At 33.6% G+C, this 22432-nt stretch overlaps 1 pseudogene; it reads left to right on the top strand.

Annotated features, from left to right (window-relative positions):
* The first annotated feature begins 9560 nt into the window (after positions 1 to 9560).
* On the top strand, positions 9561 to 10313 carry LOC132477439 (MOB kinase activator 1A-like; annotated as a pseudogene).
* Positions 10314 to 22432: the final 12119 nt, after the last annotated feature.

Consider the following 22432-nt stretch of genomic DNA (forward strand, 5'->3'; position numbering starts at 1 on the left):
CAGAGTCTATCCACTTTAATAAAATAGTATAAACACATTTTTCAAATCATACTCTATAAATGCAAGAAGATACAGTTACTTGGGAGGACTGAAAACGTTTTTACGTCTACTTTCATTTTTAGAATTTTTCTTAAATCAATAGCTTTGCTTTTAAAATAATTAAAATTTCCACTTTTTGAGAATAATAAACACCATAATTTACATGTATGAAGTAATTTAGATTATAAAAATAATTTCCTATAGTTATCTCAATAGAATATTTTAAAATATAGTTCAAATAATATATACTTAGTAAATTAGTCTTGTTTATTGTCTAGTATTAGTCTAATTTAGTCTTTTTATTACTGACTGCTAAGTTAACTTTGTTTTTATTACTTTTTTCTTTTTTTTTTTTTTTTTACAAATTTAATCAGTTATACATATACATATGTTCCCATATCCCCGCCCTTTTGCGTCTCCCTCCCACCCTCCCTATCCCACCCCTCCAGGCGGTCACAAAGAACCGAGCTGATCTCCCTGTGCTATGCGGCTGCTTCCCACTAGCTATCTACCTTACATTTGGTAGTGTATATATGTCCATGCCGCTCTTTCACTTTGTCACAGCTTACCCTTCCCCCTCCCCATATCCTCAAGTCCATGCTCTAGTAGGTCTGTGTCTTTATTCCTGTCTTACCCCTATGTTCTTGATGACATTTTTTTCTTAAATTCCATATATATGTGTCAGCATATAGTATTTGTCTTTCTCTTTCTGACTTACTTCACTCTGTATGACAGACTCTAGGTCCATCCACCTCATTACAAATAGCTCAATTTCCTTTCTTTTTATGGCTGAGTAATATTCCATTGTATATATGTGCCACATCTTCTTTATCCATTCATCCGATGATGGACACTTAGGTTGTTTCCATCTCCGGGCTATTGTAAATAGGGCTGCTATGAACATTTTGGTACATGTCTCTTTTTGAATTATGGTTTTCTCAGGGTATATGCCCAGTAGTGGGATTGCTGGGTCATATGGTAGTTCTATTTGTAGTTTTTTAAGGAACCTCCATACTGTTCTCCATAGTGGCTCTACCAATTCACATTCCCACCAGCAGTGCAAGAGTGTTCCCTTTTTTCCACACCCTCTCCAGCATTTATTGTTTCTAGATTTTTTGATGATGGCCATTCTGACTGGTGTGAGATGATATCTCATTGTAGTTTTGATTTGCATTTCTCTAATGAGTAAAGATGTTGAGCATCCTTTCATGTGTTTGTTGGCTGTCTGTATATCTTCTGTGGAGAAATGTCTATTTAGGTCTTCTGCCCATTTTTGGATTGGGTTGTTTGTTTTTTTGCTATTGAGCTGCATGAGCTGCTTATAAATTTTGGAGATTAATCCTTTGTCAGTTGCTTCATTTGCAAATATTTTCTCCCATTCTGAGGGTTGTCTTTTGGTCTTGTTTATGGTTTCCTTTGCTGTGCAAAAGCTTTGAAGTTTCATTAGGTCCCATGTGTTTATTTTTGTCTTTATTTCCATTTCTCTAGGAGGTGGGTCAAAAAGGATCTTGCTGTGATTTATGTCATAGAGTGTTCTGCCTATGTTTTCCTCTAGGAGTTTGATAGTGTCTGGCCTTACATTTAGGTCTTTAATCCATTTTGAGCTAATTTTTGTGTATGGTGTTAGGCAGTGATCTAATCTCATACTTTTACATGTCCCTGTCCAGTTTTCCCAGCACCACTTATTGAAGAGACTGTCCTTTCTCCACTGTACATTCCTGCCTCCTTTATCAAAGATAAGGTGACCATATGTCCGTGGGTTTATCTCTGGGCTTTCTATCCTGTTCCATTGATCTATCTTTCTGTTTTTGTGCCAGTACCATACTGTCTTGATTACTGTAGCTTTGTAGTATAGTCTGAAGTCAGGGAGCCTGATTCCTCCAGCTCCATTTTTCGTTCTCAAGATTGCTTTGGCTATTCGGGGTCTTTTGTGTTTCCATACAAATTGTGAAATTTTTTGTTCTAGTTCTGTGAAAAATGCCATTGGTAGTTTGATAGGTATTGCAATGAATCTGTAGATTGCTTTGGGTAGTAGAGTCATTTTCACAATGTTGATTCTTCCAATCCAAGAACATGGTACATCTCTCCATCTATTTGTATCATCTTTAATTTCTTTCATCAGTGTCTTATAATTTTCTGCATACAGGTCTTTTGTCTCCTTAGGTAGGTTTATTCCTAGATATTTTATTCTTTTTGTTGCAATGGTAAATGGGAGTGTTTCCTTGATTTCACTTTCAGATTTTTCATCATTAGTATATAGGAATGCCAGAGATTTCTGTGCATTAATTTTGTATCCTGCAACTTTACCAAATTCATTGATTAGCTCTAGTAGTTTTCTGGTAGCATCTTTAGGATTCTCTATGTATAGTATCATGTCATCTGCAAACAGTGACAGCTTTACTTCTTCTTTTCCCATTTGGATTCCTTTTATTTCCTTTTCTTCTCTGATTGCTGTGGCTAAAACTTCCAAAACTATGTTGAATAAGAGTGGTGAGAGTGGGCAACCTTGTCTTGTTCCTGATCTTAGTGGAAATGGTTTCAGTTTTTCACCATTGAGGACGATGCTGGCTGTGGGTTTGTCATATATGGCCTTTATTATGTTGAGGAAAGTTCCCTCTATGCCTACTTTCTGCAGGGTTTTTATCATAAATGGGTGTTGAATTTTGTCAAAAGCTTTCTCTGCATTTATTGAGATGATCATATGGTTTTTCTCCTTCAACTTGTTAATATGGTGTATCACATTGATTGATTTGCGTATATTGAAGAATCCTTGCATTCCTGGAATAAACCCCACTTGATCATGGTGTATGATCCTTTTAATGTGCTGTTGGATTCTGTTTGCTAGTATTTTGTTGAGGATTTTTGCATCTATGTTCATCAGTGATATTGGCCTGTAGTTTTCTTTCTTTGTGACATCCTTGTCTGGTTTTGGTATCAAGGTGATGGTGGCCTCGTAGAATGAGTTTGGGAGTGTTCCTCCCTCTGCTATATTTTGGAAGAGTTTGAGAAGGATAGGTGTTAGCTCTTCTCTAAATGCTTGATAGAATTCGCCTGTGAAGCCATCTGGTCCTGGGCTTTTGTTTGTTGGAAGATTTTTAATCACAGTTTCAATTTCAGTGCTTGTGATTGGTCTGTTCATATTTTCTATTTCTTCCTGATTCAGTCTTGGCAGGTTGTGCATTTCTAAGAATTTGTCCATTTCTTCCAGGTTGTCCATTTTATTGGCATAGAGTTGCTTATAGTAATCTCTCATGATCTTTTGTATTTCTGCAGTGTCAGTTGTTACTTCTCCTTTTTCATTTCTAATTCTATTGATTTGAGTCTTCTCCCTTTTTTTCTTGATGAGTCTGGCTAATGGTTTATCAATTTTGTTTATCTTCTCAAAGAACCAGCTTTTAGTTTTATTGATCTTTGCTATCGTTTCCTTCATTTCTTTTTCATTTATTTCTGATCTGATTTTTATGATTTCTTTCCTTCTGCTAACTTTGGGATGTTTTTGTTCTTCTTTCTCTAATTGCTTTAGGTGCAAGGTTAGGTTGTTTATTCGAGATATTTCCTGTTTCGGGCCTCCCTGGTGGCGCAGTGGTTAAGAGTCCGCCTGCCGATGCAGGGGATACGGGTTCGTGCCCCGGTCTGGGAGGATCCCATATGCTGCGGAGCGGCTGGGCCCGTGAGCCATGGCCGCTGGGCCTGCGCATCCGGAGCCTGTGCTCCGCAACGGGGGAGGCCACAACAGTGAGAGGCCCACATACCGCAAAAAAAAAAAAAAAAAAAAAAGAGATATTTCCTCTTTCTTAAGGTGGGATTGTATTGCCATAAACTTCCCTCTTAGAACTGCTTTTGCTGCATCCCATAGGTTTTGGGTCGTCGTGTCTCCATTGTCGTTTGTTTCTAGGTATTTTTTAATTTCCTCTTTGATTTCTTCAGTGATCACTTCGTTATTAAGTAGTGTATTGTTTAGCCTCCATGTGTTTGTATGTTTTACAGCTCTTTTCCTGTAATTGATATCTAGTCTCATAGCATTGTGGTCGGAAAAGATACTTGATACAATTTCAATTTTCTTAAATTTACCAAGGCTTGATTTGTGACCCAAGATATGATCTATCCTGGAGAATGTTCCATGAGCACTTGAGAAAAATGTGTATTCTGTTGTTTTTGGATGGAATGTCCTATAAATATCAATTAAGTCCATCTTGTTTAATGTATCATTTAAAGCTTGTGTTTCCTTATTTATTTTCATTTTGGATGAGCTGTCCATTGGTGAAAGTGGGGTGTTAAAGTCCCCTACTATGATTGTGTTACTGTCGATTTCTCCTTTTATGGCTGTTAATATTTCCCTTATGTATTGAGGTGCTCCTATGTTTGGTGCATAAATATTTACAATTGTTATATCTTCTTCTTGGATTGATCCCTTGATCATTACGTAGTGTCCTTCTTTGTCTCTTCTAGTAGTCTTTATTTTAAAGTCTATTTTGTCTGATATGAGAATTGCTACTCCAGCTTTCTTTTGGTTTCCATTTGCATGGAATATCTTTTTCCATCCCCTTACTTTCACTCTGTATGTATCTCTAGGTCTGAAGTGGGTCTCTTGTAGACAGCATACATATGGGTCTTGTTTTTGTATCCATTCAGCCAGTCTGTGTCTTTTGGTGGGAGCATTTAGTCCATTTACATTTAAGGTAATTATTGATATGTATGTTCCTATTCCCATTTTCTTAATTGTTTTGGGTTCGTTATTGTAGTTCTTTTCCTTCTGTTGTGTTTCTTGCCTAGAGAAGTTCCTTTAGCATTTGTTGTAAAGCTGGTTTGGTGGTGCTGAACTCTCTCAGCTTTTGCTTGTCTGTAAAGGTTTTAATTTCTCCATCAAATCTGAATGAGATCCTTGCTGGGTAGAGTAATCTTGGTTGCAGGTTTTTCTCCTTCATCACTTTAAGTATGTCCTGCCACTCCCTTCTGGCTTGTAGAGTTTCTGCTGAGAGATCAGCTGTTATCCTGATGGGGATTCCCTTGTGTGTTATTTGTTGTTTTTGCCTTGCTGCTTTTAATATGATTTCTTTGTGTTTAATTTTTGACAGTTTGATTAATATGTGTCTTGGTGTATTTCTCCTTGGATTTATTCTGTATGGGACTCTCTGTGCCTCCTGGACTTGATTAACTATTTCCTTTCCCATATTAGGGAAGTTTTCAACTATAATCTCTTCAAATATTTTCTCAGTCCCTTTCTTTTTCTCTTCTTCTTCTGGAACCCCTATAATTCGAATGTTGGTGCGTTTAATGTTGTCCCAGAGGTCTCTGAGACTGTCCTCTGTTCTTTTCATTCTTTTTTCTTTATTTTGCTGTGCAGCAGTTATTTCCACTATTTTATCTTCCACCTCACTTATCCGTTCTTCTGCCTCAGTTATTCTGCTATTGATCCCATCTAGAGTATTTTTTATTTCATTTATTGTGTTTTTAATCGATGCTTGATTCGTCTTTAGTTCTTCTAGGTCCTTGTTAACTGTTTCTTGCATTTTGTCTATTCTATTTCCAAGATTTTGGATCATCTTTACCATCATTATTCTGAATTCTTTTTCAGATAGACTGCCTATTACCTCTTCATTTGTTAGGTCTGGTGGGTTTTTATCTTGCTCCTTCTCCTGCTGTGTGTTTTTCTTTCTTCTCATTTTGCTTATGTTACTGTGTTTGGGGTCTCCTCTTTGCAGGCTGCAGGTTCGTAGTTCCTGTTGTTTTTGGTGTCTGTCCCCAGTGGCTAAGGTTGGTTTAGTGGGTTGTGTAGGCTTCTTGGTGGAGGGGACTACTGCCTGTGTTCTGGTGGATGAGGCTGGATCTTGTCTTTCTGGTGGGCAGGTCCACGTCTGGTGGTGTGTTTTGGGGTGTTTGCGGACTTTTTATGATTTGAGGCAGCCTCTCTGCTAATGGGTGGTGTTGTGTTCCTGTCTTGCTAGTTGTTTGGCATAGGGTGTCCAGCACTGTAGCTTGCTGGTCGTTGAGTGAAGCTGGGTGCTGGTGTTGAGATGGAGATCTCTGGAAGATTTTCGCCGTTTGATATTATGTGGAGCTGGGAGGTCTCTTGTGGACCAGTGTCCTGAAGTTCGCTCTCCCACCTCAGAGGCACAGCACTGACTCCTGGCTCCTCAATTTGGGATGATTTGTTGTCTATTCATGTATTCCACAGATGCAGGGTACATGAAGTTGATTGTGGAGCTTTAATCCGCTGCTTCTGAGGCTGCTGGGAGAGGTTTCCCTTTCTCTTCTTTGTTCTCACAGCTCCTGGGTCTCAGCTTTGGATTTGGCCCCGCCTCTGCGTGTAGGTCGCCGGAGGGCGTCTGTTCTTCGCTCAGACAGGACAGGGTTAAAGGAGCAGCCTCTTCGGGGACTCTGGCTCACTCAGGCCGGGCGGGAGGGAGGGGCACAGAGTGCGGGGCGAGCCTTTTGGGAGGTCTGGGGTCTTCTGCCAGCGTTCAGTAGGTGTTCTGTAGGAGTTGTTGCACGTGTAGCTGTATTTCTGGTGTATCTGTGGGGAGGAAGGTGATCTCCGCGTCTTACTCTTCCGCCATCTTACCCGGAAGTCTGTTTTTATTACTTTTTAATGTCAGAGTGATTCAGACCTTGGAGATATTTATTAAATATAAAACAGCAGGCACACAGTCAAATTCAAGTCAAATTTAGAAGGATGCAAGAATTGTTTTTTTAATGTCATCAATTCTTTACTTCACATGGAGGTGCATCTGCTGAACATGTGGGTGATTTCAGACAAAAAAATAAGCTTTCTGGTCCTCATGTCTTATAACCTTTGCATACGACCACAAGCCAAGAAAGTAAAGGTCTTACTGCAAATCAGTGTTGCCCTATTTTATTTGTATATGTGTTTAATATGTATTCATCACTCTTAACTCTTATAGTCTACATCTAATTAAAAACAGTAACAATTGTATTTAGCTATAAAACACAAATATTTTTTGAAAATATTATATATTTTTTTCTGCTGCTGTTTGTATTAAAGAAATATACACTCATGTGTTGACAAAGTTTAGCTGAATGTTTCAGTTTCCACATAATATAGAAATTAAATTCTCATAAATTTCAGTTTGCAACATCCTATGCTCTATTAGGATTATAGAGTAAAATTTTAATCCTTAATTAATGATGCTTAATAATTCTATTAATTTATTAGATGTGTTTGTTTCTTAATATCAAACCCCTGAGCTAGATTTGATCACAGAAGCCCCAGTAGAAGGTGAATGTTGCATGCTTGCTTATACTCAAAGATTAGGTGACCTGTGGTCTAGCTCATACACTAAATTGGAATCGTTTCAGTCCACAATATACTGAAGAGGTTGCCACAATGTGTTTTGGGTCTCATGTGTATCTGCTCCCCCAAGCTCTTTGACTATATCTGGATTATCATTCTTAAAAAAGTTGTACCACCATCTATGTAGCTGTTGAAACCAAAACCCAAGAAGACCATTTCTCCCTTTTTCTCATTTCTCTTGTTAAGCCCATTCCATAGTCATAAATATATCCAGTATATATCCATTAAATTTTCTCCATCTCCTTTTCTATCATGCTAGTCTAAGCTATCAACATCAGGTAAGAACCTAGGCTGTTGCAATAGCTACCCAACTTCTTTCCTTGCTTCAACTCTTGCACAATTCATCTTCCTTATAGAGACTAAAGTTACCGTTTCAAAACAAAAATAAGTGTACTTCTCTCCCAGCAATATAGCAATTCTGGTATTATGAAATGTTCTCCACAATCACAAAATACCCAGAGGACAGACAAATGAAAATAAACAATTTTATATGCTTCTGACTGAACTGAAACTGCAGAAGTAGATACATTGAAACACTGAAGCAAATGCTTACTCAGGGACACAATTTAATAATGAAGGTTTGTGAGATTAACAGACATGTGGAGGAATTAATCTTAGTAAAACAACCATCAAAGCAATGTATTCCCTGACTTCAGATAAAGTAAATGGCTCCCAGATTTTGTAGCCTTGAGCTTTTACTATTATTTGAAATAATTTTGGACTTGTAAGACCCATATATTTAGGGACTTCCTAGACTAATACTTTTTAAATGAAATAAAATTTTAAAAATATATTTGAATAAATACAACTAGTACCACACATTGACACTGGTGAAGGATATCCTCATTTCAGAACTTTCCATGATTTTTGCACATTAAAATATGCTTAGTATGACTTCACAATCATACCTCAACTGATATATAAGAAAATAAGCAATCATAGTTAAGAATCTGAAAAAACACAATGTATTAGATACTAGGGCTTGAAGGACTAGACTTTGGATGTTGGAATTGTAACATATAGAATAGGAAGTTATTTTTAAATAAGGCTTTAATGAAATAAAAGCTGGTAGAGGAAAATGAGAAACAGTACGAGATTTTCAAAAATGACAAGGGGAGTTTGAAAAAAAAACAAAACTACAAATTCTGAAAATGAAAACCAGAATTTTTTCCATCAAAATTCAAAAGAGGGCTTCCCTGGTGGCGCAGTGGTTGAGAGTCTGCCTGCCAATGCAGGGGACACGGGTTCGAGCCCTGGTCTGGGAAGATCCCACATGCCGCGGAGCAACTAGGCCCGTGAGCCACAATTACTGAGCCTGCGTGTCTGGAGCCTGTGCTCCGCAACAAGAGAGGCCACGATAGTGAGAGGCCCGCGCACCGCGATGAAGAGTGGCCCCCGCTTGACACAACTAGAGAAAGCCCTCGCACAGAAACAAAGACCCAACACAGCCATAAATAAATAAATAAAAATTAAAAAAAAAATTCAAAAGAAAAAGGTCTACTCTTTCAATTGCTGAAAAACTTGTTTTGGATGAACTCTCTCACTTAGCATGACTAGATAGGATAAAAACAAAAACAAAACCACTTAATAAACCTCATAGCAATAATGGTGATACTAAAATGTTGGGTCACAGTCTGGTAAAGGAACAAAACCACAAGATAAGGCTGATATTTGAGGTCATTTTCCCCCTTGAGGAAATTATAGATACATAAATATAAGTGACAGCAATAGCTGTAAGGCTCTTTTTCTATATCATTATCCCATTTTCAGAAGTGACATTTGGCTAGAAAGACAAACACTAAAGTTCAGGGATAACCAACAAAAAAAGTTGTTAAGCACTCAAAAAATAAGAAGAACAACAAGTGATTTTATAGGAACAATAGAAGCCAAAAGAAAGTGACACCTTCAAATTGTGGTTAAAGAAGATAAATTTATGAAAGTAGAATTTTATATTCAGCAAAAATATGCTTTAAAATGGATATACACTCAAAATATCTTATAACACTCTAAAACAGAAAGCATTTACCACCAGCAGGTAGAGAACTAATTAGAAAGGGAAACACACAGGAAGATTCAAAGATGGTAATGTTTTATTTCTTAACTTGGGTCATGAGTATTGAGACATGTGCTCTATTCTCTTGTCATTATGTATCACATATATTTTTACGTATGAGATATTTTATATTAAAATCAGAGTGAACCTGGTAAAATGTGTCTGGTTCTGCATTTAGAGTTGGTGAGGCGGGGAGCAGGCCACAGCAGCCTGCACCAGTTGGACCCCAGAGGGAAGTAGTTGGCAAGTGGCCTTCCACTGGTCATTGAGAATAGTTTGTCCCTCCCATGCCCTCTGAAGAGAGATGAGTTCCTCTTTAACAGTGATTTTCTTAAACATCCAAAGAAGTATATTCCTGAAGTTTTTCATTATGAGCTCTTTAAAAACTGCAGAGAGAGCACTAGGAAATTGGAATCTGAGACAAGCTGCTATGTTGGGGAAGAGAGAGGGAACCAGAAAATGGATCACAGTTAACACTGTGGATTTCTTCAAAAAGAGTATTACATTTGGCAGGTGATAGTAATATTAAAAAGCCAATCAAACACTCTGCTCCAATATACATTGACTACTTGATGACTTTGTTCCTGGTAAGCTGGATGATGAAACATTTTCGTTCTACTATTGGTGTCCTGTTTCCCCAAAACTTTACCTATGGCAAAGACTATTTTAATGTGTCTGTTCAGGGTTTATACCTGTACTTCTCAGCTTCACTTTCATTCTGTAATACAACTGCAGTGTTTATGCCTGTATTTACCTGCTGCACTTTCATTTTGTAATGCAACTGTTGAGAGGAGACTTAACTCACATTTCCTGTAAACATTTATTTCTTTACTCAGGAGGTCAGTCTGATTGATAGGCATAAATTGGCACCAGGGATTAGTTGAGAGGCTTGGATCAAAAGGCAGATAATCACTTCTTCTAGAACATGATTAACACTCTTGCTTCATTTATTACTATTTGTCAATGCTATTTGTTACAGACTAGTGATTCAAACTTTGACAAAACAGGAAAAAAAGACACCCAATGTCTACCTACTGCTAAAATGGCTTCAAAGGTAGGTGAGCCCCATAGCTTTTGAGTGAGAACTTAAGAGCACAACCAATTCTGAGTTACTACTACGTGTGACCACTTCTGCTATTGTCATGGAATCACTCTTAATTGTAATATGTGATGACTAACCTGTAGTTTATTAGTTTAGTTTTTTTATAAATTGAAGAAAAATGACTGTCTACTTTAGGTAATATCAAGGGATATAAAGAATTACTAGAAATAATTTTAAAAGTTTCCAAAGCAAATTTCCTAAAAAAAAATCAAATATGTCTTATTTCACTTCTGTTTATGAATACAAAAGGTACCTTTAACTTTCTATAACATTTAGAACATTTGTATCACTTTGGATAACCTTTATTCTCATGTTTATATGTCAGTGTTTTATAGATTAAGAATATATAGTTATATTTTTACAAAACCTATGATTTTAATTCAAATCATCACAGGGCATTATGATATAGGAGCAACCAAAATTGTTTCTAAAATGACTTAAAATTTTTTAATCTTTATTTGGAATTTTACTAACAAATAAGTTGACCTAAATCTTGTATGTATCAGAAATACATTTTAAAAGGCTTCTAAGGATGATTTTGTAGATTTTCACTTTTAAAAGCTTTATTAATCAATGTTAACACATATAGTTTTGGCTAAGGAAGAAAAAAAGTCTTCCAAAAATTGTGAAAAACTTAGTTTTCAAAGTCACTTTATATGTTGTTTTTCAGATGTGTTTAAATTTCAGTTTGGAAAATGAAAGAAAGTGCTTAGTATTTTAATTATTTTGTTTTGAGTTCACTTAAACAATCACTTCTATACTTGTTTTTATATGACTGAGTCTTTAGTTAAGAGTACTGTGGAATGTAATGTACTAGGGATGTAATGTACAACATAATAAATGTAATTAACACTGCCGTATGTTATATATAAAAGTTGTTATAGTAAATCCTGAAAGTTCTTGTCACAAGGAAAACAATTTTTTCTATTTCTTTAATTTTGTATCTATATGAAGTAATGCATGTTTGCTAAACTTGTGGTAATCGTTTCATGACGTATGTAAGTCAAATCATTATGTTATACATCTTAAATTTATACAGCTCTGTATGTCAATTATATCTCAGTAAAACTGGAAGAAAAAAAAGTACTATGGAAATGGATGAGCTTTATTTAAATAAATATAACCTAAGGAAAACTTAGAGAACATAATAAAGACCATGAAAGTGAACTAAATTTAAAATATACACACACAAATATTGTTTTAACAGCTCAGTTCAAATATTCTTAATTAAAAGAATAAAATTATAAGTAATGGGCCAAAAAAAGAGAAAATGAATTAAATCTATGTTGTATAGAATTTCATAGCCTTAATGAGCTATATTTAAAACATATTGATAGGTTTTCACATATATCTACATTGTGAACTAAAATTGTTTAGTTTTTTGAATAAAATCTTTAGATTCCTGAATTTAATAAAAATTCCAGAAGAGGGAGATGTTTACTCTCAAATGAAAAAATTTTTTCAGCGTGAATGAATTGAATTCTATAAAACAAAGGAAAAAAAGACCTTTATATATCATCTTAAATATATGGGAATTATAGATGGTAAATCTCTGTGGTGGTTAAAAGTTTATCTTACTCTATGGTCTATCACAGGTACTTTTGCTATATGAGGTTAAGATTTTTATATCAATTTATTTGTCTTATTTATGTTCCCTAAAACATGTTTTTAATTACTCAAACATTTAAAAAATATTTTATCAGTCATTTTAAATAGACATAAGTATTCAACTTTAGGAATAATTCATTAAGATATATTTTCTTACTAATTGTGAGATGACTAATGTTTTTGTTAAAATTCTTTAAGAATAATATAGAAGCAATTATGTCAGTATTCTGAAATAATTTTAACTTAATCATGTACTATTTCTAAATATCTATCTATATGTAAAGGCCAATATACCTTTTTATTTGACTCTTATTTACTAAACAATCTACTAAATAAAAATATTTTCAAATAAACGTTTAAAGTATTTTTATATAAATCATAATAATTCCTAATAAGTAAAGGAAATGAATAATTTTCCATTGTCTTTTCTGATGAGAAGGAATGACAATAGATTTAATACTATATATTAGTATGCTTAATTATAACGATATTATCACAGCAAAACACATTTGTTATTTACACAGCTAACTAGCCCATGAGTCTCAATATTGGCAGCCTGGATCTTGCAGGAAGAGCATACATACACAAAACCCTATGTTATTTGTTTTCCTCTGCAGTTATCTTGACATTAAATTTGTATTTCTACACTCTGCTGTTTCAATTTCTCGTCTCAGTTATTAAGTACAAAGTATGTGAAAAACCAATACCAATTTACATATTATTTTCATCAGTGTATTCTTTTGCCAAATCTTTTTATTTCCCTGAAGAAATATGGACATGTGCCCTATATTTTTCACCAGCTTTATTTGAGTTTCCAGAAGTTACTCTGAGGAATAAGCGGGTGCCTAGTTAGCAGAGATTTTCATATTGTTTGCATCCACTTTTTCCTCAGCTTGCTATTCCCATTGCTTCAGAACTGCAGGGAAATTATGAGCTGAAATGTCAATGTCAGAATTGTTGAAATACAAATAATATTTTCAGAGAAATACCAAAACTGAACTTACTGATGGTGAACCTAAACTTTCTCTCAAAAAAAAGTGTTAAGCACTGTGAATCACTGTCAACATTACAGAAACGCTAACACCTGCACCAAATTAAGTGCTAATTGTTTTCTGGAATAATTTCTTATTAAAGAAAATACAGTACTGATTTAGACATGCTACCCAAATGGGCTTTCTTTGAAGAATGTTTACACACAGGGTGAAAAAAGATTCCTATGGGATTATTTGCTAATTGACTTATTTTAATAATGAACTTGTGAATTGGGCAGGCTATAGTAAAATATGTGAAAAAATGACAATTCTAAATCTTCATCTCCATCTTATTTTATGCCATATTTTACACTTTTTTCATAATCTACAGGAAAATATATCATCTCTATCCAACCTCACTTTAAATATTCAATAGTCCTTCCACATAGCATTCCTTCTAATTGGTTATTACCTTTCCAAAGAAAAGTTTGAGATCCCTCCTTCCTTCTCATTTTGTATTAAGTGTTCCCAGTCATAATCAAAGAATAGTTTTACAATGCCAAGTTGATATCCGTATATATTTGAGAATATTCCTGAAAGGAGTATGAGAAAAGAATGCTCAAGATAGAGATGCAAAAGTTAAGATGAATTATTTGTCTTCAAAGTGAAAATATCACTCCTCTCATAAAAATCCTTCAAGGACTCTCAAGTGTGTTCAAATTAAAATTCAAATACTTTGGGATGACATTAAGTAATCTTATCACCTGGTCACTAGCTCTTAACCTTTAGTAAGTACTCCGTTACTTAAAATCCCGAAACACCCAAGGACCCAGTCTTGCTTTATTGTGATGCCTTTATGTCTCACACTCTGGCATATCCTGCTACATTTGCAATTGTGTTTACTGCCTAGAACTGACTGACCCCTAGGATTTTTTCCAGGAAACACTTATTCATCCTGTATAAAACTTGTATCTTGTGTCTTATTCTCTTGCAAGCTTTTCTTTTCTTTCTCACTCTGTTAATTCCCATACAGTGTGTTTTATAGTGCATTTTATTTACTGTAATCAGAGAACTATAATGTCTATTATACAGAGACATTTTTTCCCCTAGGTTGTCAATACATAGGGCCTGTGCCTCTTTGTATTGTATCTTGGAACCTGCACATAGTATTCACCCAATAAGTAGTTAATTATATTCCAAGTTTATGTTAACCTCCTTACCTTTCATGTTATGTTCTCTTATCTTAAAATATCTATGCATATGATAATTCTTATTTATGTTATATCCATTATTCAAGTGCAGGCTCACATTTCCCTCCATCACTGAGTACTTCAACTTATTACTCCAGTCATCCTTTTTTTTTTTTCCAGTCATCCTTGATGTTTCTCTACTATATTCTTAGACATATCTATTTTAAACATTCCAGTGCTTAGCATTTATATATTATCTTCTATTGCTTGATGACTCATATTGTCCTTATTATTAGATTTAAGCTCTTCAAATCAGGAACACCGTATTATGCTTATTATGAGTCTCTAATGGTTTCTAGATCAGAACTAGACCCAAAATATGTGCTCAATAAATATTGATGGGTTTATTAAAAGGGTCAGAGAGAATGAATAGATGATAATATATGACAAGTCATTTTTTTAGATGATTTTATACAGGGGAACAAAATTTCAGCTCTTTTAAAAGTTTCAAATGTTAGGAGACAAAAATAGTGCCCTTGAACATAAGTGATAGACAGCTGGCTGATAACATGATGATGAATCATTTGACATTCTTTTCAATTTCTTCCTTTACAACTCTTAATAAGAATGTGTGCCATTAATCAACAGCAAAGAGTGCTGCATAGTTTGTGCGTTGGTCTCAGAAGTAGCCAGATTTTGTCGGAATATTCAAATGATAATATTCTCAATCTACTAAAGGTATACTGCCATGTGGATTGTTAGGATTCTTGATCCAGACATGCAGCAAAGGAAGCACAATATATTATAGGTTTCTATGTTCTCTCTGTAAATGTAGTTGTGTGAGGGCAAGACATTTTCTACCCACTGCCTGGAATCTTTTCTCCTAGTGCTTTCACACAAAATAGGCTTCTGTTTGCCTCAAGATTTAAGCCTCAAGACCACAACATGTTTTTTTCCCAGCAGTGGCTTTTTATTGCAAGCAGAGCTATCAGCAGTGCCAGCCAAGATAATAGCCCCATGCTGAAAGGTTTCTTCATTGCTGGAACAGCTCTCAGGATATGGATTTTTTGAAGGTTGTCAAAGCAGCGTGAATTTCTAAAGAAATTTTTAAATATAAGAATGGACATTCTTACAAAAATATGTGTGTTCATATTTATTGACGCACATTATCATTTTTATGCAAAATATCCCATAAGGAATATAATCTAATTCTACCACCTGGAAATGAAAACATGTTATATGTAATGTGTATGCTTATATAACATTCTTTCTCCTTATTGTATCATGTTTGTGAACTTTGCTCTAATACAGATAACTCACCCATTATTAAATATTCCTCTGAACTTCTACCTCTTTATTCAAATTTGTAAACATGAATTTTATAAAATCATGGTTTTTAAAGCTATATCTTCCTAATGTAGCTATATTTCATTTTATATTTGAAACATGGGGAGTGTTATATAATTTATAATACCTAAGATTTAAAAGATTTTTCTGGTATCAAATTCTACGTGTGAGATGTACATCTTGAGATACAGATAGCAAATTTGGTAATACAACAACTGACTAGAGTGCTTAGGGTGATACATCTCTACTTTTAAATGGAGGGATGTCTTTTAAGGTGGACTTCTGCCAGGATTGTACTATTGATATTATATATCTAGGACGTCCCAGACAAAACCACTCTGCTCATAAGCAGAAACATAATACTCCAAATGACGCAGATGTTAAATAATGCTCAGAAGTCCTGCTTACAAATAACTACATTTTATATGAGTGAAACCAAGTGGTTGAGGTAGACTAGACTGCTATGAAAATAGAAAACAAAGTTCATGTTTTTAAGATTAAGTTGCGATATGCCTTTTACATTTTTTCTTGCTCTGAGTTAAAACAGATGATATTCTGTGAAAAACTTTTCATTTTTTAGAAGTATCCAATATATACTCCTATTAAGTCTTTTCTTTTTAAAAAATGTTATTGTTAGGAAACAGCTATTACTGCATGGTCAAATTCCTGATGTGAGAGGAATAGAAATAAGAAAAATAAATTACCTTGAAAACCATGTTTTGAATTTTCTTATTCTAAGTTTGCATTTCTATATTACAATATAATATTAATAAATAGATATCATATATCCACTACAGTAGCCAGAAAAACACATTAAACTTATCTGTGTAATTAAAACATTTTGGGAAGAATTTTGAGGTAGCTCACGATTAGAGGTATTAGCATGACTTTTTCAGTAAAATCCAATCGAAAGATGATTGCTCCTGATGCAGTACGTGAACAATAGAGAAGAGAGAAATGGATAGATAAATGGACATTTCAAATTAAAACTGAAGAGATGTCATAATTGATAGAATGTAAAACATGAGAAATAGAGGGTCAAAAAAAATGATTTGTTAACTGGGTAAAGTACAACCATTTATAGTACTATGAGATGTGCTTGGGAAAGGCAAATTTCAGGTCCAAGAGGTCGACTTCAATACTGGAACTATTTGATACAAGCCACATTGATACAAACAACAATTTGTCTTAGGAAAGACAGTTTGCCAAAAGCAGATTAATGTATGCCTTTAAACAGCCTCTGACATCTATTGTAGCAGAGATGTCAACTTGACAACTTGTCAGCATAAAGATTGTAAATAAAGCCATGGGATTTAAGAAGATTGAAGATGAGTAGAAGGAGAAGAAAAAAAAAAAAAGCTTAGGAAAAACATTAAGATATCTAAGAAGACAGAGGGGAGAAGCTAAGTTTAGAGGATAATTAGAACTTCCAGAGGAAAGTAGTGAGTGTATTTTCCCAGAAATTTTGTGGAGCGTATTTCAGCAGAGAGAGAGAGATCAATGTAACACTCTCCTACAGATCAGGTGCTAGATTTTATGTCTACTAGTTTTTACTGCCAGAAGCTCATTGAAGTTTTAGTGGAGGGCACATCTGGAAGGTTGAATAATAAAGAAATGCATAGGATTGAGGCCTATGTGTGTAAGCAGTTCTTTCTGAAAGGTTGTGAAGGGGAAGAATCAGAAAAAAAAACAGATGTTACCTGGGAACTAGAGCTAAACCGAGATGTTGTGTAAATGGGTTAAGTCATTCAGATGAAATTATGGTTGTGAAAGAGAGAGAAGCTTAGGATATTAATAAGAAAGGAGGCAATAAATAAAGATCTGGTTCTGAGAAGACTGAATAAGAAATGATACCAAGCATAGGAGAAGAGAGTAAGCAGAGAAACTCTTTTAAGAAATGCCAATGTCATTATAGGAAGGAGGGAGGATGAGTGGGTATCCATAGAAGTTGTTTAATTATAGGAAGTATTAGGAGTTTAATTCTATTATCTGTTTAATTCTATGTGAAGTAAAAGGTAATGGTATCTACTGAGAGTTACTGGGCTCATGAGAGAAATATTTTTTAAAGATAATGGAATATATTTGAAATAATATTGTGCATAAAGTATAGGAATTATAGAAATTGAGATATAACTTTGATAAATATCTACTGAATGTCCAGCACACCAAAACACTACTTAAGTCCTCAAGTGATATAATGATACATTGCCTAATTAGAAGTATCTCTGTCCTTCAAAACTATGTAATTTGGTTCCAGGGATGAACTTAAAGGAGGATATGTGCTGTGATCTGAGAATTTAATTCACTTGGTAGGAAAGAAAAAGTGGATCAATGCCTGCATTGGGGAGTGTATGACCTTAGTGGTGGAAGATAAATGAAATTTAGCTAGATGAATCTGGAATATTAAAAAGTAACAGCATATATGAAGAACCATCGAGGTGAGTAAAGAAGTTGGGCTTAATGAAAGAATAAAGAGAAAAAGAAAGGGAGGAAAGAAAGGAAGAAACAAAATTGTGCGTATATGTATTTGTGTCATAGGACACTTAAGAATTAGGGCAGAAAATGTCAGCAAATAAGTTTTTACTAATTGTTTCAAGTTGAGTTTAACAGCTTGAACCAACATAAAATCAATAAAGAACCAGAATTACAGAGGTTAATGTAGTAAGTGAAGTTATTAATTTTGATTCATTTCACCAGATTTTGATGAAATAATTTAAGTGGAACAAGCTCAGAAACAAGGAGACTCATCCTGGAACGTCCAGGTGAGAGATGGTGGGAGCCTAAATTTGGGAAATGCGAGCATGGAAAAATAGATAAATTTGAGATATTTTAAGGAGGACTAGGTGATGTGTTGACTTAGGAGAACACAGTAAGATGGCACCAAGGATGAGTCTAATGGCTTGTTTATTACTGGTCAAAAGCTGATGCCACACACTAAATAAGACAGAGCATAGTTAGGAAGAGTTAATTTTTGGACACACAATGATTGATGTTCCACGTGGACGTACAAAGATTAAACTTGATGATTTGGAGCTGGAATTTTTATTTTGCTTTGGTGGATTTCTAGTTTGTTTCTTGTTTTTACCCAAACAGCATATTCTATTTTATTATGGAAACGGATTGTCAGGATTACTGAAATGGAGTCAGCCCTGCATACCTGATGGGTCTGAGATTCAACTAACCACAAATCAAAAATATTAAAAAAAAAATTCCCGAAAGCTCCAAAAAGCAAAATGTGAATTTTCCATGTTCTGGCTATTATTTATATAACATTTACATTCTATTTACAGTACTTATATAACATTTACATTGTATTTGTTATTAGAAGCAATCTAGAGATAACTTAAAGTATATGACTGGAAGTATATGACTGGAGGATGTGCATAGGTTGTATGCAAGTATCAATACTATGCCATTTTACATAAGGAAATTGAGCACCCATTGATTTTGTTATCCAAGGGAAAGTCCTGGAACCAATTCCTCTGGGATACTGAGGGATAACTGTATTTCATCTTCTCCAATTAAAAGTTTGATATTTTCTGTTATACTAATTTTCTTTAATTTTTTTCTTTTCTTCATTTTGCCAATTATTCTTTCCAGAGATATGTGTCATTCATTAATGCAGTTTAATATATATTGAAAACTATTTCCTTGCACCTAAAATTTTTTTTAATTTACCATATAATTTTAAAATTTTAACTATAGTTATGTGTAACTGTATATACTATTATTTTGTGTTTTTGTTTAATTCACAAGTCAATTTTTTAATTTATAATTTTTTTAAATTTTTAATTCTTAAATTTTTAAAAACTTTTTTTAATTTACCATATAATTTTTTAATTTTTAAAATCATAAGTTATTCCAGTGACAGTATCAAGTAAATTTTCCTATGAAAGATAAAGAAATAGATATGCTCAAGTCTTTTTAACCATTTTTATTGTGTATCATTCCCTGGAATTTTATATTCTGGTTATTATCAAATTTTATATTTTTATTCAATACTCAAGAATATAATTTCTATTTACATTCAACATGTAATCTATATTACAAACATCTATACAATGTAGTGTAAATTTTTTATATTTGAGATTTTAAAATTATATATTCTATTATTTCTTCCAAATTGTTATTTTGAGATGAAAAACAATAACTTACTACCAAAAGTTAAGAAATATTAATATCAGTTGTATTTACATGAGTTAACCTTGAATAAATAATGTTAAGTGGAATATGTTAGACATAAAAGGATGCAGTTTATTTGATTCCATTTATATGAAATAGCCACAAATGGTAAATCCCTAGAGACAGAAACAGATTAGTGGTTACCAGGGCCTAGGAGGCAGATGACATTTGGGAAGTGACTGGTAACGGATATGAGGTTTCTTCATGAGGTGATAAAAATGTTCCAAAAATAGTGATGATGGTTGCATAACTCTGTGGCTATGCTAAAAACCATAGAGTTGTACACTTTGAAAGGATGAAAGGGAGGTATATGAATTATACTCAATAAAGAAAGTTGTTTTAAGCAACGTAGAAAACATTACAGGTAAGGTTGTAGGATCCTTTGTAGATACCATCAGTCCCTTTCCTTCCTCTACAGTTTTTTTTAATTCTTAAGTTTCATAATAATTATGTGTAACTGTATATACTATTATTTTGTGTTTTTGTTTAATTCACAAGTCAGTTTTCTTTATCAAGTTTCATTATTCTATTTTTTTCTCCCCTGCTATCATGTTGGGCTAAACAGTTTTCTGTGTAAAGATTTTTCTTTTTCTAGTTTTGAGCCCTATTCTATTTCTACTGCTAATTACCATAATTTTCCTAAATATTTTAAATTATATTCAATATCTCAATTTCCTTTTAAATGATGCAATACTGTTTAAACTCTTTAAATTGCCTTGGGACAATGTCTCTTTTCAGTGTTTCATATTATATTTATTTTGTTATATCCAACTTGTTTCTATAGCAGAAAAATAGGTATATATTTTTTTCATTAATTTCCTCCTTAGGTTACCAAAAAGTTGTATCTTTGTAGTTGTTCAAAGTTATTATTTCTTTTATCCCAGTTCTGCCTATGGGGTTCAGATGATTTGTTGTTATTGTTTTCTGTTCAAAAATATCCTTTAATTTTATCTTAATTGAAGAGTTTTGTGGGAGAAACTCTCTTCATCTACCTATCATCTATCTATCTATCTATCTGTTATCTACATTGCTATGCTTCATAAATTACATTTTAACTAGGTACCAAATTCCAAGTTACAATTATTTTCCTTAGAAATTTAAATGTATTATTCTAATTTATGATAAGAAGTTACCTGTCAGCCAGGTTATATGAAATGTTTCCCTATGGTAATATGTGTTTGATCTATTGCAGTTCTTTTAATTTTTGTTTTTTCTTTGAGAATATGTGATATCACCATTATAAGTCTAGCATTATTTTCCTTCTTATCCTATTCCTTAGTCTTTGTGATTTTTTTCAATCCATGCATTTATGTACTTTTAAAAAGTTCTCTAAAATACTCTAATAAGAATTTCAAATAATTCCTCTCCCGCATTAATTATCCTGTTTTTCTGGAATTCTCATTAGGTATATTGTGAAATTTCTCATTCTAGCTTTAATATTTTATAATTTCTTAATCATAATCTATATCTTTTTACCCCACTGTTGCTATACACTGTGCTGCTCTGTCTACTTAGAGTTTTATTTTTCTACCAATATCTTTATTTCAGTTACATAATTTCCTTTTTTATATATTTCCATTTTTTCTAACTTCCTTACAGGAACATTTTTTCCTAACTTCCTTTTCAAACAGAGCCACTTCTGCTCTTTACTACTCCTAATACTGATAGTATTGTGACTTTTTAGTTTCTACACAACTTAATTAACCTTCCTCCATCACTGTAAGAGCTTTTTACTGTATCAATTATTTTCTTTTACTGAATTTCTTATATGATGAAGTATGTATTTCTTTGAATTTTGTAGAGAAACAAAAATACATTTGTTATGAGAATACATAACAATGTACATTTGTATTCTTTTGCTAATTATGTACATTTTGCTAATTATGTACATTTTTTCAACTGTAATATTTCTTTCAACTACAACAAAATAATTTCTCACTTTTTTTAAGCCACTCACTCATTTTGTAAAAAATAGGTATCCCCAGATCTGCTTCTTGCCTAATAACATCTTTTATCATCTAACATAACTATAGATTACTACTCTCAGGTCTTCATGCAGAAGGCTCATTAAAGTGTACAGCTTTTCCTGATATCTGTTATTATCATAAATAATTCATGAAATACTCCAAACTTCAGACTATCTCATTTACACAATATCAGAAAATGGGGAACTTTCCTACTTGGTGATTTCACATTCAGAATATGACACAACCTCATCTATGCACTCCATATCAAAATTATACTTCTTGAAAGTATAATTCCAGAATGGATGCACCAAAAGATATCAGTGTGAATGTGTGGGATAAATCAGAAAAAAGAGTGATCAAACCTTCCCCACCTTTAGTTGGATAGTCATAGTGGTGGGTGAATGGGAATATTTATTACAGCTAATCTTTCTAGCCAACACTTTGCATTTTAATTTTTATCACTTTATTACCATCAATTGGTACTTATGAGTAACAGATTACTCATAAGAAATAAAATTTCTTATTTCAGAAGTTAGTGAATATTGTGTCACTGTCTTTATATTCTAAATATTTAGGTATCAACAGATGAATCCTGATTTCATTTGTATAAAATCTAACTTAGAACTCTTCTATCATATAATTTCTTTTTGATATGCTTTTG

Source organism: Mesoplodon densirostris, chromosome 17 (assembly GCF_025265405.1).
Source record: "Mesoplodon densirostris isolate mMesDen1 chromosome 17, mMesDen1 primary haplotype, whole genome shotgun sequence".
Taxonomy (NCBI): domain Eukaryota; kingdom Metazoa; phylum Chordata; class Mammalia; order Artiodactyla; family Ziphiidae; genus Mesoplodon; species Mesoplodon densirostris.